The sequence below is a fragment of the Seriola lalandi genome, unplaced genomic scaffold (assembly GCF_002814215.2).
Source record: "Seriola lalandi dorsalis isolate HSWRI2012SDOR001 ecotype SW California unplaced genomic scaffold, Sedor1 jcf7180002054504, whole genome shotgun sequence".
Lineage (NCBI taxonomy): Eukaryota > Metazoa > Chordata > Actinopteri > Carangiformes > Carangidae > Seriola > Seriola lalandi.
This window is the reverse complement of record NW_019525057.1, coordinates 1566606-1579349: the sequence shown is the minus strand read 5'-3', so window position 1 is coordinate 1579349 and position 12744 is coordinate 1566606. Positions and strand designations below refer to the sequence as shown.

At 40.6% G+C, this 12744-nt stretch overlaps 1 protein-coding gene across 3 annotated transcripts in view; it reads right to left on the bottom strand.

Moving 5' to 3' along the window:
• The window catches only part of syt1a (synaptotagmin Ia), a 157860-nt gene that overhangs the window by 83789 nt on the left and 61327 nt on the right, over positions 1-12744 (bottom strand). For all 3 annotated transcript variants that reach the window (XM_023413141.2, XM_023413144.2, XM_023413142.2), the window contains exon 3: positions 9902-9973. The gene's annotated coding sequence lies outside the window, so the exon portion shown is untranslated. The remainder of the gene's footprint in view (positions 1-9901; positions 9974-12744) is intronic.

Sequence of the window (12744 nt, the reverse complement as noted above, 5' to 3'; positions counted from 1 at the left end):
GTGGGGGGGGTGTGGGCAGCACACATTTCAAAAGAAATGAATGAGGCATATGAAACCATAACAAAAAAAATCAAATCTTTCAAACCGGGAGCTCGCAGTGGTCAACCTAACTGGAACAAGAAAGGGAAAAGAAAGAAGAGAGATCAGCGGGGTCAGAGAGGAATGAAAAGGGGGAAATGGCATTTAGAGGAAAAAGGTGGGGAAATAAAAGGAGACGGGTGAACAAAAAGGACAATTTCCCAAATGTCAGGAGCATTTGAATGGTCACCTTTGGATACTGTAAATCACTGGGTTTATTCAGCTACTGAAGGTGAAGCTTCAGAACAGGAAGTCGCTTTTGTAACTCGCCTAGAGAAACCAGTACTGACTAAATTGCAGTGCTTATGCTGCTCAATATTCAGGGAAGTCATGGGTATTTCTATCTATCTATCTATCTATCTATCTATATGTGTTTGTGTGGGCACACTGGGAAAGGAGCACTCTCCTGATAAGAGTCAAGCAGCTGCATCTCACAAGGTGACCGCTGCACTTTCAATATGCCGTATAAAGGAGACATCATCTGCCCATGGCAGCATATTTTGCACTTGCCAATCTTCATCTAAGTTTCCTAATAAGAAACAAACATTTCTGGACTGTCAGTATGTAGTGAAGGGCACCAAATGAGCTGATGCTGTGATTGTTACCAGCCTCATTACATTACATTCATTTAGGAAATGCTTTTGCTAACGCTAATGCTACTGCCACACAAGAGCATTAATATTAGAAGACTCTTCTGTAAAACCAGTTTTCTTGTGTAGCAACAAAAAGGCTCAATATTTACCACCATTCCCCACCCACATGGCACACTTGGCAGTGCTTTGCATCCTGCAACCTTCATTCACAAAGTCAGCACCAATGGTCAACAATAACACTGATCTCTGCAGATCAACTGCACTCATTTTGAGACACTGAATGAATCTTACTTTTTGCCCCGTTAATCCATTCATGTTGTATTGCTGTGACCCACCCGGAGTATCCAGTGCTAATTCTCTCTGAGACACAGACATGCACTTCCAAATGGAGGAAAGTAGCCCTAATTACAGCTGATGCTCTCATTTAATCTTTCTTTCTGTCTTTCTCTGATTCTCTCCCACTCATCCTCTCTCTCTCCCTCTCTCTCAACCACAGGCAGGAAGCTGCCACGAATCACTTGCAGCTTTATCGGTGGATAAGTGGCTGTTCAAATATGGAGCTATTCAGACAACTCATTTCAATGCACACAGGTGCTCCTTTCACCACCGCCTGGTTTCTCCGACTCACATGCAACTGTACACAAGCTCCCACCCATACACACACACGTACACACACGGACATACAGTGCACACAGTTACACACAGAACACCTGCTAGGGTCAGTAACACTTGGCAATGCCTCTGATGTCACACAGATGTTTGGCTGACATCTGGGTTAGAAGAGGAGCAGAGGAAGCCCGAGGAGCTGCTTGTTTTCTCCAATATCTCCATTTTTAAACTGCTAAAAACTCATTAGGTTATTTGGTTACTTAAAAGACCATAACTGTGGTTTGGATCTATCAACCAATCCGCTACAAGTTGCAAATACTCTCTGTTAACCATCATTCAAAGCTTGTTATCAACATCTAAGTGCTTTTGTTTGATTTCATTTCCATTTAGTTTTGTGTGTTATGAATGTTATTTCTTCGTCATTTTTCTTAAATGTGTTATTATTATTATCTTGTCAAGTTATACTGTCATGATGTGCATTTGATTGGTGCTCTGACAGCACTCTGACAACACAAACTCAAGAGTAGGCTGTCAAAATTCATTGCATTTTGTTACTGGAGAATCAATCTTAACTCAATACAAACAAGACATTGTGCATATTTTATATATATTTATATTTTTCATTCTTACATGAAAAGAGTTGCTAAAATCCCTGAATTCTCTGATGTTGGAGCATCTTTGAATGCACCAAGTAGCATGTTTAGAACAACATGCAAACATGCAATGCTATCAGTGGTGACATATGGTGAATGTGTTTGCAAACAGCTGCTTATTAACACATCCAGCAGACATGTAGCAACATTAGCATTCATTTGAAGTCCTGTTTCGGGCCACCTGATGAACATAACCTCAATATTCACTCCCCCTTTAGCTCTGTTTTGGTCTCCACCGACTCATGTGGGAAATACAGTATCTGGCTCTTTAGCTGTCTCAGTTGTGGGACGTAAACCTAAAACAATTAGTTGAAAAGATGCTAAAAAAGCATGTGATAATTATGAGTGACATCACTTACATTACATATAGTTATTTTTTTCCCTTTTTTTTGATATATATAAATTTTGATTAGTGCAACTTTTATTGTCTGCAATTAGTTAAAACACAAATCTAAAAACAATGGTACAAGGAGAATATCCAATGTACATTCCAAAGCATCGGACACACTTGCACCACTATAGTACCACGCTGCTGCATCTAGCTTATTCATCTGTTTATTACTTTTATTAAAACATAAAACCCAGCAGAGGCTATGTTTATGACTCCAGCTGTTTCCTGGAGTGTGATTAACATGCTCAGTAGCCTTTACCTCCGCTCCTCCTCCTTCTAACTCCGGTCACCAGGCGCTGCTGCTCACAGAGGTCACATCCTATTCATCCCAGCAGTGATAATTACGACATTGTTATGGAGAGATGAGTGGCCCTTTTGACCCGAGAGTCCCCTTGACTCAGACACATGGGGTGGAGGGACGGCAACGTGAGAGGAATTCATTGAGAATGATGACTGGAGCCCTTTGGACTGAAAGACACACACACACACACACACACACACACACACACACACACACACAGTACAGTACGGAGAGTACACATCTTTCATAAATCAAGCCACCAAGGAGCATCTCTGTGCAGAACAGTGAGCAGTATGTGTTCTTTTTTTTTTTTTTTGGAGGGCCCCTCTATGTCTGGGACGGGATGGAGAAGTCGGCTCTGGCTGTTAGAGCGCCCCGGGCCGAGTCTGTGTAGGGGACTCAGAAGGGGGATTAGTGGGGATTTAGAGAGCAGTAATTACCCTTGCCCGTGGAGGGTCTGGTAATTAAATTACCTTAGCAACCCCGTTACCGCCCAGCCACACAGAGCCTCCAAGGTCAGCCAGAGTGAAATTTCACAATATGCAAAAGTTGTTTTTGCATTGTAATCGGAAAACATCCCCTTCTGTCAGACACTTTTTTAGCATATAAATTGAAAGTGTGAGAGGGGACGACATGCATTATACATCATGTTCAATGTAAATATGTTTTTCTATATGTTTTCTGTATGTTAAAGAAAGCATCATCAGAAAACATAATGCTTTTGTGCAGTTCTCACACAAACAGAAAATGATTGAGCTGTGTGTGTGTTTGGGGAGAAGCCATACATTATGTTATGAGTATAAGTTAACCCTATCACAGCAGCTTTTTTTTAAAGCACTGTAGTTTTCAAGTGGTTTGATATTATGGAAATGACTTTTTCTGATATGAATCTATGTGGGACTGCCATCGGGGATCAGCTGTAAGGCTAACTTCCTCTTTGTTTTATGGATAGTTGTGACACAGAGAGTAGATTAGTGGTTAAGTGAGAAATGAGCTGAGGTTAAAGACCAGTGGATTTGGAGAAAGAGAAAAGAGACAGATAGAAAGAGAGAGAAAGAGGGAGAGAGAGAAAGAGGGAGAGAGAGAGAGAGAGAGAGAGAGATGCGTGGGAGTGGCAGCAGCTCCCACACAGGCAGGAAAGTCACGATCAAACACTGAACAGCACTCGCTCCTCTGCTCAGACTGACATATAAACACGCCAGAAATGCAATCTCACTCTCACTGCATGTATGTGCTCCGAGTTCCTCACTCTAGCAACATCCACAAATGCACATCATCCACTTTAAGTGCCGTTCACCTTTGCAACAAATTCATCCCAATGCCAGTGGAGCTTAGGGTCTGTCAGCAAATTTTATTTTAATTCCTTATCCCCTGACTTGCCCCAAGTGTCACCCAACATGAAGCAGCTTCTTCATGACATCTATAGGTGCATAAGCTGCAGCGGCGTGATAACACTCCAAACCCACATACTGTACATGCTGCACAAGCATCCGTGCAAACACAGATGCACAGTGACATATGGACTTCGACACGTGAGCACATGCACGCGCTCGACCACAGACCAACAATCGCCACCAGGAAGGGAGGAATCACGGAAATGCATTACCGAGTAATTAACTGCTCGCCATTCAACTACAATTACAAGAAATGAATAGGCTTTTCTTGCTTTAAATTCTGATCACACACACACACACACACACACACACACACACACATACACACACACACACACACACACCTACACACACACACACACACACTCACATTATTCAGGGCTACTTTAAATCACTCAAGCTTTACGATGAAGGCACCCAACCTCACCCTTATCTAAACGCCCACTGCTGTATTGGTGAATCTTATGACAGTCTACCAAAATAATGATCCTATTCCACTGCCAAGTAAAGACCATAGATCATGGTGTGTGAAGTAATTCAGTTAGTCAGGCCTCTGATCGGTCCTCTGAGGGTGAGGGCTGAGGGTGGTGTTGATGTAGTTCATTCTGTGACACTTAAACCTTTTATTTTAAACATTTAACGAGGCAAACAAAAACTAATCACTGGCAATTTTTTTTATCATGTTTTTATTCCTAACAATTAAAGTAAACACAATAAATGATCATTTTAGAAAATCTGTTTACCTCGTCATAATTAACTTATTATTAATACCAACACACTTAAGCAGGCCATTAGTGCAAAGACAGAATTTGTAGATTACTAACGGATTTAAATAGCATTAACAAATGAAAGAAGAAAGCTCCGCAGAGTCATCAGTGTAATACTCATCTCCACAGTGATGTTTAGATGTAAACAAAAGGTGATTATTTACTTTTAATAGATTCTTGGTTACATTCCTGAATCCAGAATTTTAAATAATCCAGAAGTTTCAATAAACAAGCGCCTAAACTCATCTGTCGTTCAAAGGGTGTCATGCTGTTAATCAGTTCATTGGATTAAGTGCTGCTTTTAGCTTTTCTTGAAGGAAAACACTTTAGTAACAGATTTTCATAATGCATAAGTCAAGATTAAGTGTTAACACTCTTAATAAAGATTAGACTGGAGTAGGGCAACTAAGTATCTTCTGTAATGATTGCTCACTTCATAAATCATTTAAAATGACACACAGAAAATGTCCTTCACAAGTTCTCAAAGCCAAAGGTGACATCTTCAGATAAGCTTGTTTCATCCAACCGGCCGTCCAATAACTAAAGATATTAAATGAAGAATTATATGACAAAAAAAAAGCATCAAATATTCACGTGCGAGAAGCTGGAGCCAGCAGGTTTCTCAAACTGTTTTCAGAACTGTTGCTACTTGAGCTCTAGGTGAAAACAAAAATGTGATAGTTGGAAGTTGAGTATGGTGGCTTCTCATCCTCTTCTCACATACAGTGGTACGGCAGCTTTGAACCAGGAAAGAATAACCGGTCTAGACTCTCAGGCTAGGCTGATTTTTTTTTACATCTATAGCCTCTCAGTATTATGTCTCTCTCTCTTTCTCTCTCTCTCCTTATACTCCAACTGGCTGTCAGTCTACACAGGAAGTCAGTCTTTGTGAGAAACTTTATGAGGAATGAATCCTGACAAAGGTTCTCTGGGTGGATGTGTACTCTGTGTGCGTGCTGATGAAAGCAGTCTGGCGAGATCGGTGCCGCGCTGTTCACAACAGACAGTACAGTACATGGTAGCATGTTCGCTCATTAGGCAGGATCGACTCTGTCTGTCAAGCCCCTGTGTTTAGGGGAGGGAAAGCATCCAGCCATATGTTTCTTGGGACTGCGTAGGATGATTGATGCCCTTATTGTACATCAGGTGTTAAAAATACCAATCACCCAAGGGTTTCTTTCTGTCTTTCTTCATTCTATTTATTTAATTTTTTTTCCCTTTTCTTTTCCACTTCCTGGAAGGAAGCGCGGGAAAGCCGGGAGGTTTGGCAGCTCTCCAGAAGCCAGTCGATCAACACACATCACATAACGGTGCCATTACCTTCCACTGCAGCCCACCGGAACATGTAAAGGACATGAGCAGCTGGAGCCAGATACCCTCTATAGCACCTGACGGGTGTGATGCTATCGTCTTGGCAGAATTAGGCCGCCTCGCAGAGCAATAATTACAACAAGAGATCTTAATCTCAAGCGTGAGAATGAAAGCAAAAGTGTGTGTGTGTGTGTGTGTGTGTGTGTGTGTGTGGGGGGCCCTCTCTCATTAAAAATTTGTCCGTCACATAGCCTCTCCAAAGTCACACCCCACCTACCAACGATCCCACCCCCTATTCTCAGCCCCTCAGAAGTCACCTTGACAGTGCCCTTCACGGCCCTCCATCACTAGACGGCTCGCATGTGACAGTCTTGTTTATTCGCTGCTGAATCACTGAAAGCTGTTTAAAGATGCATCAAAACACATCATTTCTGTCTTTCATGAGGAAACAAAAATATTTTTTGGTATTACAGCGGACCTCGTTAATTATACTTTCCCTTCAATCTTAAGAGGGAAGAAAAACAGGAAGTAATCACATCAAAAAATAAAATAAAATCCAGCTAAAATTACAACAGTTGACTGGCACGACATTTTTTCAACAACATGGATCCATCTTAATCAAAACACACAAGATGATTCGCACTAGAATTATTTTGCTAATTACACACGTACCGTACAGACAAGAAACTCATGTGATTAAAATGACACATGGTTTCAACAAACATGAAAATCTCCAGTAAAAACAAGCCCTGTGCAGTGGAGGCTCAAGCTGCAGTGAAAGACGGGGGTAAAGGTTGGATGTAGCATCTTCATTTAGCTGGTGTCATGGAGTTTGCTGGACTCTAATGCACTTTTGTGAGCTCTCAACCTTCATTCATTCTCGGGCTAAACAACAAGCCTGAAAGTGGAGTAAGTTATAAAGAGGTGTGATCCTAATGGACGCTGGTGAACTGCATTGTTTTGGCAAATAAAAATTGGAGCCTTGCTCAGGAGTACAGAAACAGGAAGTGGAGATACTCTCTTTCCAGTTCGCGCTCCACACTTTACCTCCCTCTCTCCCGTCCTCCGTCTCTCTGTGGAACGGTGCTCTGCCACTTTGGATATGTCATGGGCAATAAGGATGAAAAATTGAACTGCTCTTTGGGTCCCCAGTTGGCATGCCGGCTTCGTCCTCCACCTTCACAAGCCTGGAGGAGCCCGAGCTACGACGCTCACAAAACAAAATGGGATTTAACAAGGCCAGAATCACTCACAATGCCTCAGTAAATAGCCACTGAACCCTGCCTGAACCAGCGTCGGCGGTTGAATACGGACTTTAACATAGAAGTGTGGAGTGAGAGGATGCCGTTTGACAGCACAGGGAGGATTGCAGAGGTTTAAAGCCATGATAAAATACAAGCCAAGCAACCAGGTTGTATCAAAACTAATATGCCAGCGTCAGCATGGATGAAGTCTCTGCTCCACCACAGTGGAAAATATGATCTCTAGTAACTCTAATCTCTGTCAATGCACCGTTTCAGCTAAAGCCAAACCTAATGCTTTTTTCTTTTTTTTTCTTTATTGGATTTCCGCTTTTTGAGTCAGACTCTTGAGGATGATCGGTGACATGTAAAGTCTGCGATTTCTTTTACATTGTAAATACACCAAATGTAGCAGAATATGAATGCTGAGCATTGCACAGTAACTTCAAAGTAAAGTACATCACACGGTCGGTTGTCGATCCAGTAAACTTTGGTTGGTATCGATCACAATTATCGCTCTACAAACTTCTGTTGTTTAAATTAATAAAACTGGAATTAAATATTAACAATCCTGTTACAATTTAGTCACTTTAACTGAATTTCAGGTCTACTATTATCTTTGTCTATTTCATTTCATTTCAATTATTTTGTTCTGTCTAACTTGTTTTTATCCTGGTTTTTATTTCTTGTTGTTTTTTAATGTCATTTTCATTCATTTCTTGTTCTGTGTAAAGCACTTTGAATTACCTCAGTGTTTGAAATGTGTTTTATTAATAAGGCTTTGTTCTGTTGTAATGCATAAAACAGACAAGTGCTAATTGCACTGAGCATTAATGTGATCATTTCACGCAGGATTTTTCATCCACATTTTCCAAATTGTCATATGCTGTACACTGTTACCAGAGGAATTCCCATTAATATCGTTGATGTTAATTTTAGCCACATTACCCAGCCCTTGCATTTTGGGATTTTAGATTGGGAAGAATTATTTCTATCACAGATAAAGCCAAGTAGATATATTCAAATGTCTGTCTACTGTCATGAAAGGAAACTAGAGAATATGCACATCTCAGAATCAGATTAATGATCTGTCAGTCGGCAAATCAGTTAAATGACTAATATTACAGCTCTACGAAAATACATTTACACTCATATCAGCTTTGAAGTCACAGCACAAGTATAATAGACAGGATTCATGTAATTTAAGGCATCTAGGATGGCTTCTAGTACGACTTAAGGTTTGATTGCTACTGGCCTTTTTCATTTGCTTGGACTCTTAATTGGCTATAATTTAGTACAACGTGTTATATGATGATGAATACGATTTTAATTTAGAGAAAAGTTTCACTGTTACTAACAAATCAAACATTAATACGACCAGTTACATTTCTATTGGCCGTAAAAGCAGCATTAAGAGAAGTTCCAACTAGGACTTTAACACATTTCCATATCAATATTCATGTGGGCATGTGTTGATATGAAACAACAAAGTCCCAAGTCTCATTCTGTACTTAGTATTCAGCATGAGAAAGAGTTACCAGCAGATTCCCAGACAACACATGATTCATCCCGTTTTTCTTCTTCTCCTCCTGATAACGTGGCTGGTACGATGACAGGTGGATGTACTGTATAGTCGGGCTTGTGATGCTATTCCCCTCTGAGATAAGGTAAAATCTACATGACATTATTCAGACCATATGTCCTGTACCCATAAGCAATGTATTGTCACAGCGTGAAGACGAGCGGATGGCTGCGCTTGCCGGGGAAACAAACTGCACGACTGACAGCTCGGCGGTTTTTCCGGACCCTGCATCTACACAGTGGGTGCATCCATAAATTGGTCCTCCAAGCAGTGTCCTCCAGGGTTAACGCAGACTTGCACATTTTTTATTCATATTTTCACAGTGTCAGCTTCCCTGTGAGTTTGTAGTACACTTTGGGTTTGAGCTGAGTATGTTCCAATAAAATAAGCTTTAATTAAACCAGTAAATATGCAGCTAAGCAGCTTCAGTAATTCCACACAGAGTAAATAACTCTTTTTCGAACATATGCTGTTCCATTTTCATCCAAGTAGAAAAGTTAGGACACATCATCTCCCATAATCATCTACCATCTGTAAAATATATTCTGATAATATATAATATTCTAATGAACCCAGAAAGCTGCCATTTTAATCATGTTCTATTTAGAAGTGTACCCAGCAAGATGTAGGATGGTAAGGCTGTTTATAGCAAACATGCTAAGGGTTTAAATGAGGTTTAAATGAAACTTCACTGACATCCATGGAGAAAACCAGCAGGTTACATCAAGAAATTGGAGAAAACTTCAAAGGAAAATAAAGAAATAAATATGGACATAAGATAACAAAATCCTAAAACACTGGTACGGATTGGACCCCTGAGATTTGGAAACTCTGTAGTAGAAAAAAAAGAAAAGGAAACCCTGCATTTGTTCTGCTGTCGGCCACTTGACGCTGACCCTGCCACTGCAGACCACAGGCACTACAGTGAAAACAGATGTCTGCTGCTCTGTGTTTCCATTGGTAAAAGGAAGAGAGACTCACCTTTAACTCAACAACGCCTGCCGCGGTGTCTCTTTAAATGCTACCTCCTCGCTCACCGGCAGACGCTCCGATCTAGAGGAGATGAAAACGAAAAAAAAAAAAGAAGACCATGTCTGCATGAATGAATGAGAAACTGTCTGTCGTGTAATTCTTTGTTTGGTATAATGGTAACTAGCTGGTTATAACTTGACAGATTAAAGTAGACAAAGGGTTGTTGGTGAGATGTGTTGTACTGTAAATCCATTTGAAGATCTTTCTGCACTAAAACTATTCTGAAAGAAATGAACAGCAGGTGCACAAGACAAAGACACCAAACCTGCTTTGCAACTGAAATCTCCAAATAATCAACGTGCACAATGGGCTCTAACAACTGTATCCAAAGACTAGATGCAGATAAACAAGCCTACGTCTTCTGCACCTGTTGATTGTTCCATCGGCTCAGTAATCTGCACCTATCAGCTGTGGGGTGGCAAGGTCTCCGTTATCGATGAACTGTTTTCATAGACAATTGGCTGTAGTCAGGGGCCCAGTACTGAGAGCAGCTGGGGATCTAGTCCAGACAGATGCTGAGAGGTGTGGGAAGATTTCCAGGGCAGTACATTTCTCTCACAAGGCTAATAATGTTCTGCAAAGCATAATTGCTTTTAGTGCTGGACCGAATAGTCTATAATTCATCAAAAGCTAGTTGATTGACAGCTTCTTAAATGTGAGCATTTGAAGAAGTTTCTGTTTTATGGTGTTGAAAACTGTGAGCTTTGGGTTGTTGGATGGACAAAATAAGCAATGCAATGTGATTTAAATACTCAAGAATTCAATGATGTATCCAAAAATGATAGATTAAGTGATAAAGTAAATAAGTATGAGTTGTAATAACACTTTATCTTGGGTAAGATCCAAATCAAAATCTGAAGTGCTAAACATGGCTAACACAACAGAAGAGACACAGAAGAGATACAGTTATGTTGTGAATGAAAACACAAATCTGTTTTTTCTTTAAAACTAATTTAGGCTTTAGGCCCTTTGATCCGCTTTGGTTTTACACTCCAGTCTCAATTGAAGCTTGACATTTAAATAAACTACAGCACTGTACACTGTAACTCATCCATTAGTTTGCCTACAGCGTTGATAGTTTGACCTGGAGAAATGGAAAACGTTGATCCTCTGGGGAGCATGAAAGTGTTCAGTAAATAGACTTCTTGTGTATACACAGAAATTTGGGCATGACGGTGGCGTAAGAAAGGTCAGTGGGTCCTCAGAATCAATATGAATCACCCTTTGTGGACTGGAAATGTGCCCATTGGTTTTCAGGATATATTTTCATGGATGTGTCTGTCAATGGTGAATTATGAATGAGAGGTCAGGAGGCTACCAAAGTCAGTGTGAATCATCCTATCGAGACTGTGAATACCCACAACAAATTTAATATAAATTCGGCCACTGGTTTGTGAGATATTTTGTTGGAAAGGATGTTGCAAGATAAAAGGTCAAGCAGCTTCCCAAAATTATTATGATTCATCCTCTAGGGACCATGAATACTCATCCAGCTGAACGAATGTCAAGACAATCTAACCATTGGTATAACTCCACCAACGTCCCTGTCCTAAGGCTCAATCACTAGTGGTTAGAAAATGGAGGCGATGAAACTATCATCACCACTTTGTTCTGTATCTGTGTGAATGTGCTACGAGTGATTCTGATTGCCATTCATTCTGAAAAGTGTATTTATCGACCGACTGATGCACAGATTAAACGCTGTTACCCCTTACTTGGCAGGAGCAAAAAGGAAAAGTATTTCCAGAGAGCGCATTCATTCACATTTCAATGAAACTGTCATGTCTTATCAGAAAAACTGAATGAAAAGTGAAAAGGCAAATAAATTCCACTTTACACAGCTCTGCGTCACTCAATTTCAGTTACAAACCCACGAGAACCTTTACTGCTTGTGTTTGTGGGTGTTAACATGTACACAGCCCCTCTTCATTTTTCCTAATAGCATCATATATTAGCTGTATCCTGGGTTCATACTGGGGACTGAAGGGCTGCTTGCACCGCATTCACACGTTTTCCAGCTGTTCTCACATGTATGTGAGATGTGTCGCACACAGAGAGTTCAGGCTGTGGTGACAACGAGTCCCGTTACAATCTTGTGCACAAATCGACGACGCGTCACCGCTTGAAATGCGCCGCTAAATATGCATGCATAACAAATAGCATGGTCGGAACACAGTGAGCATGTCATCGTGATATCGGTCACTAGCGGCTGAGTGTTTGCCTTTGTGACTTTCAGCAGCCATCTGCACAAGTTCCTGTTTCCTGCTGTGTTTTCACATTTGCTCCTCCAATCCTTCTGCTCATTGATTCTGACCATAAAATACTGGGACTCACAATAACAATTCTTCTTCTAAATACCTCTCTGGTTGGAGGTATTAGTCCACCTCACTGTTGCTCTCTTATATTTCCCTGGATACATGAGACTATAACTCTCTGCAAAGAATTCAAAGACCCAGATTTATAAAGAATGCACAAATAGTACATTTGGTGACACCTGTCACTGATTCATACCTGCTCAACTGGACATTTAGTCATTAAGGGGCAAGTAAGGACGTGTCAGGATTCATAATGTATAATATCATCCAATAACGATTTAGATACCTTTGAACAACAATAATACAAAAGTACAAAAACATCAAAACCACTGGTGAGAAAAGATCGAGTCTGACCAAACGTACAGTGTTGGCGAATGTAGAATGATAATGTGTCTTACTGGTTAGATGTAGCAGCAGAGATAAGGTTTTTATTCTAGTGTTATTTATTTGGGAAACCTACCAACTGGGCTGAAAAAA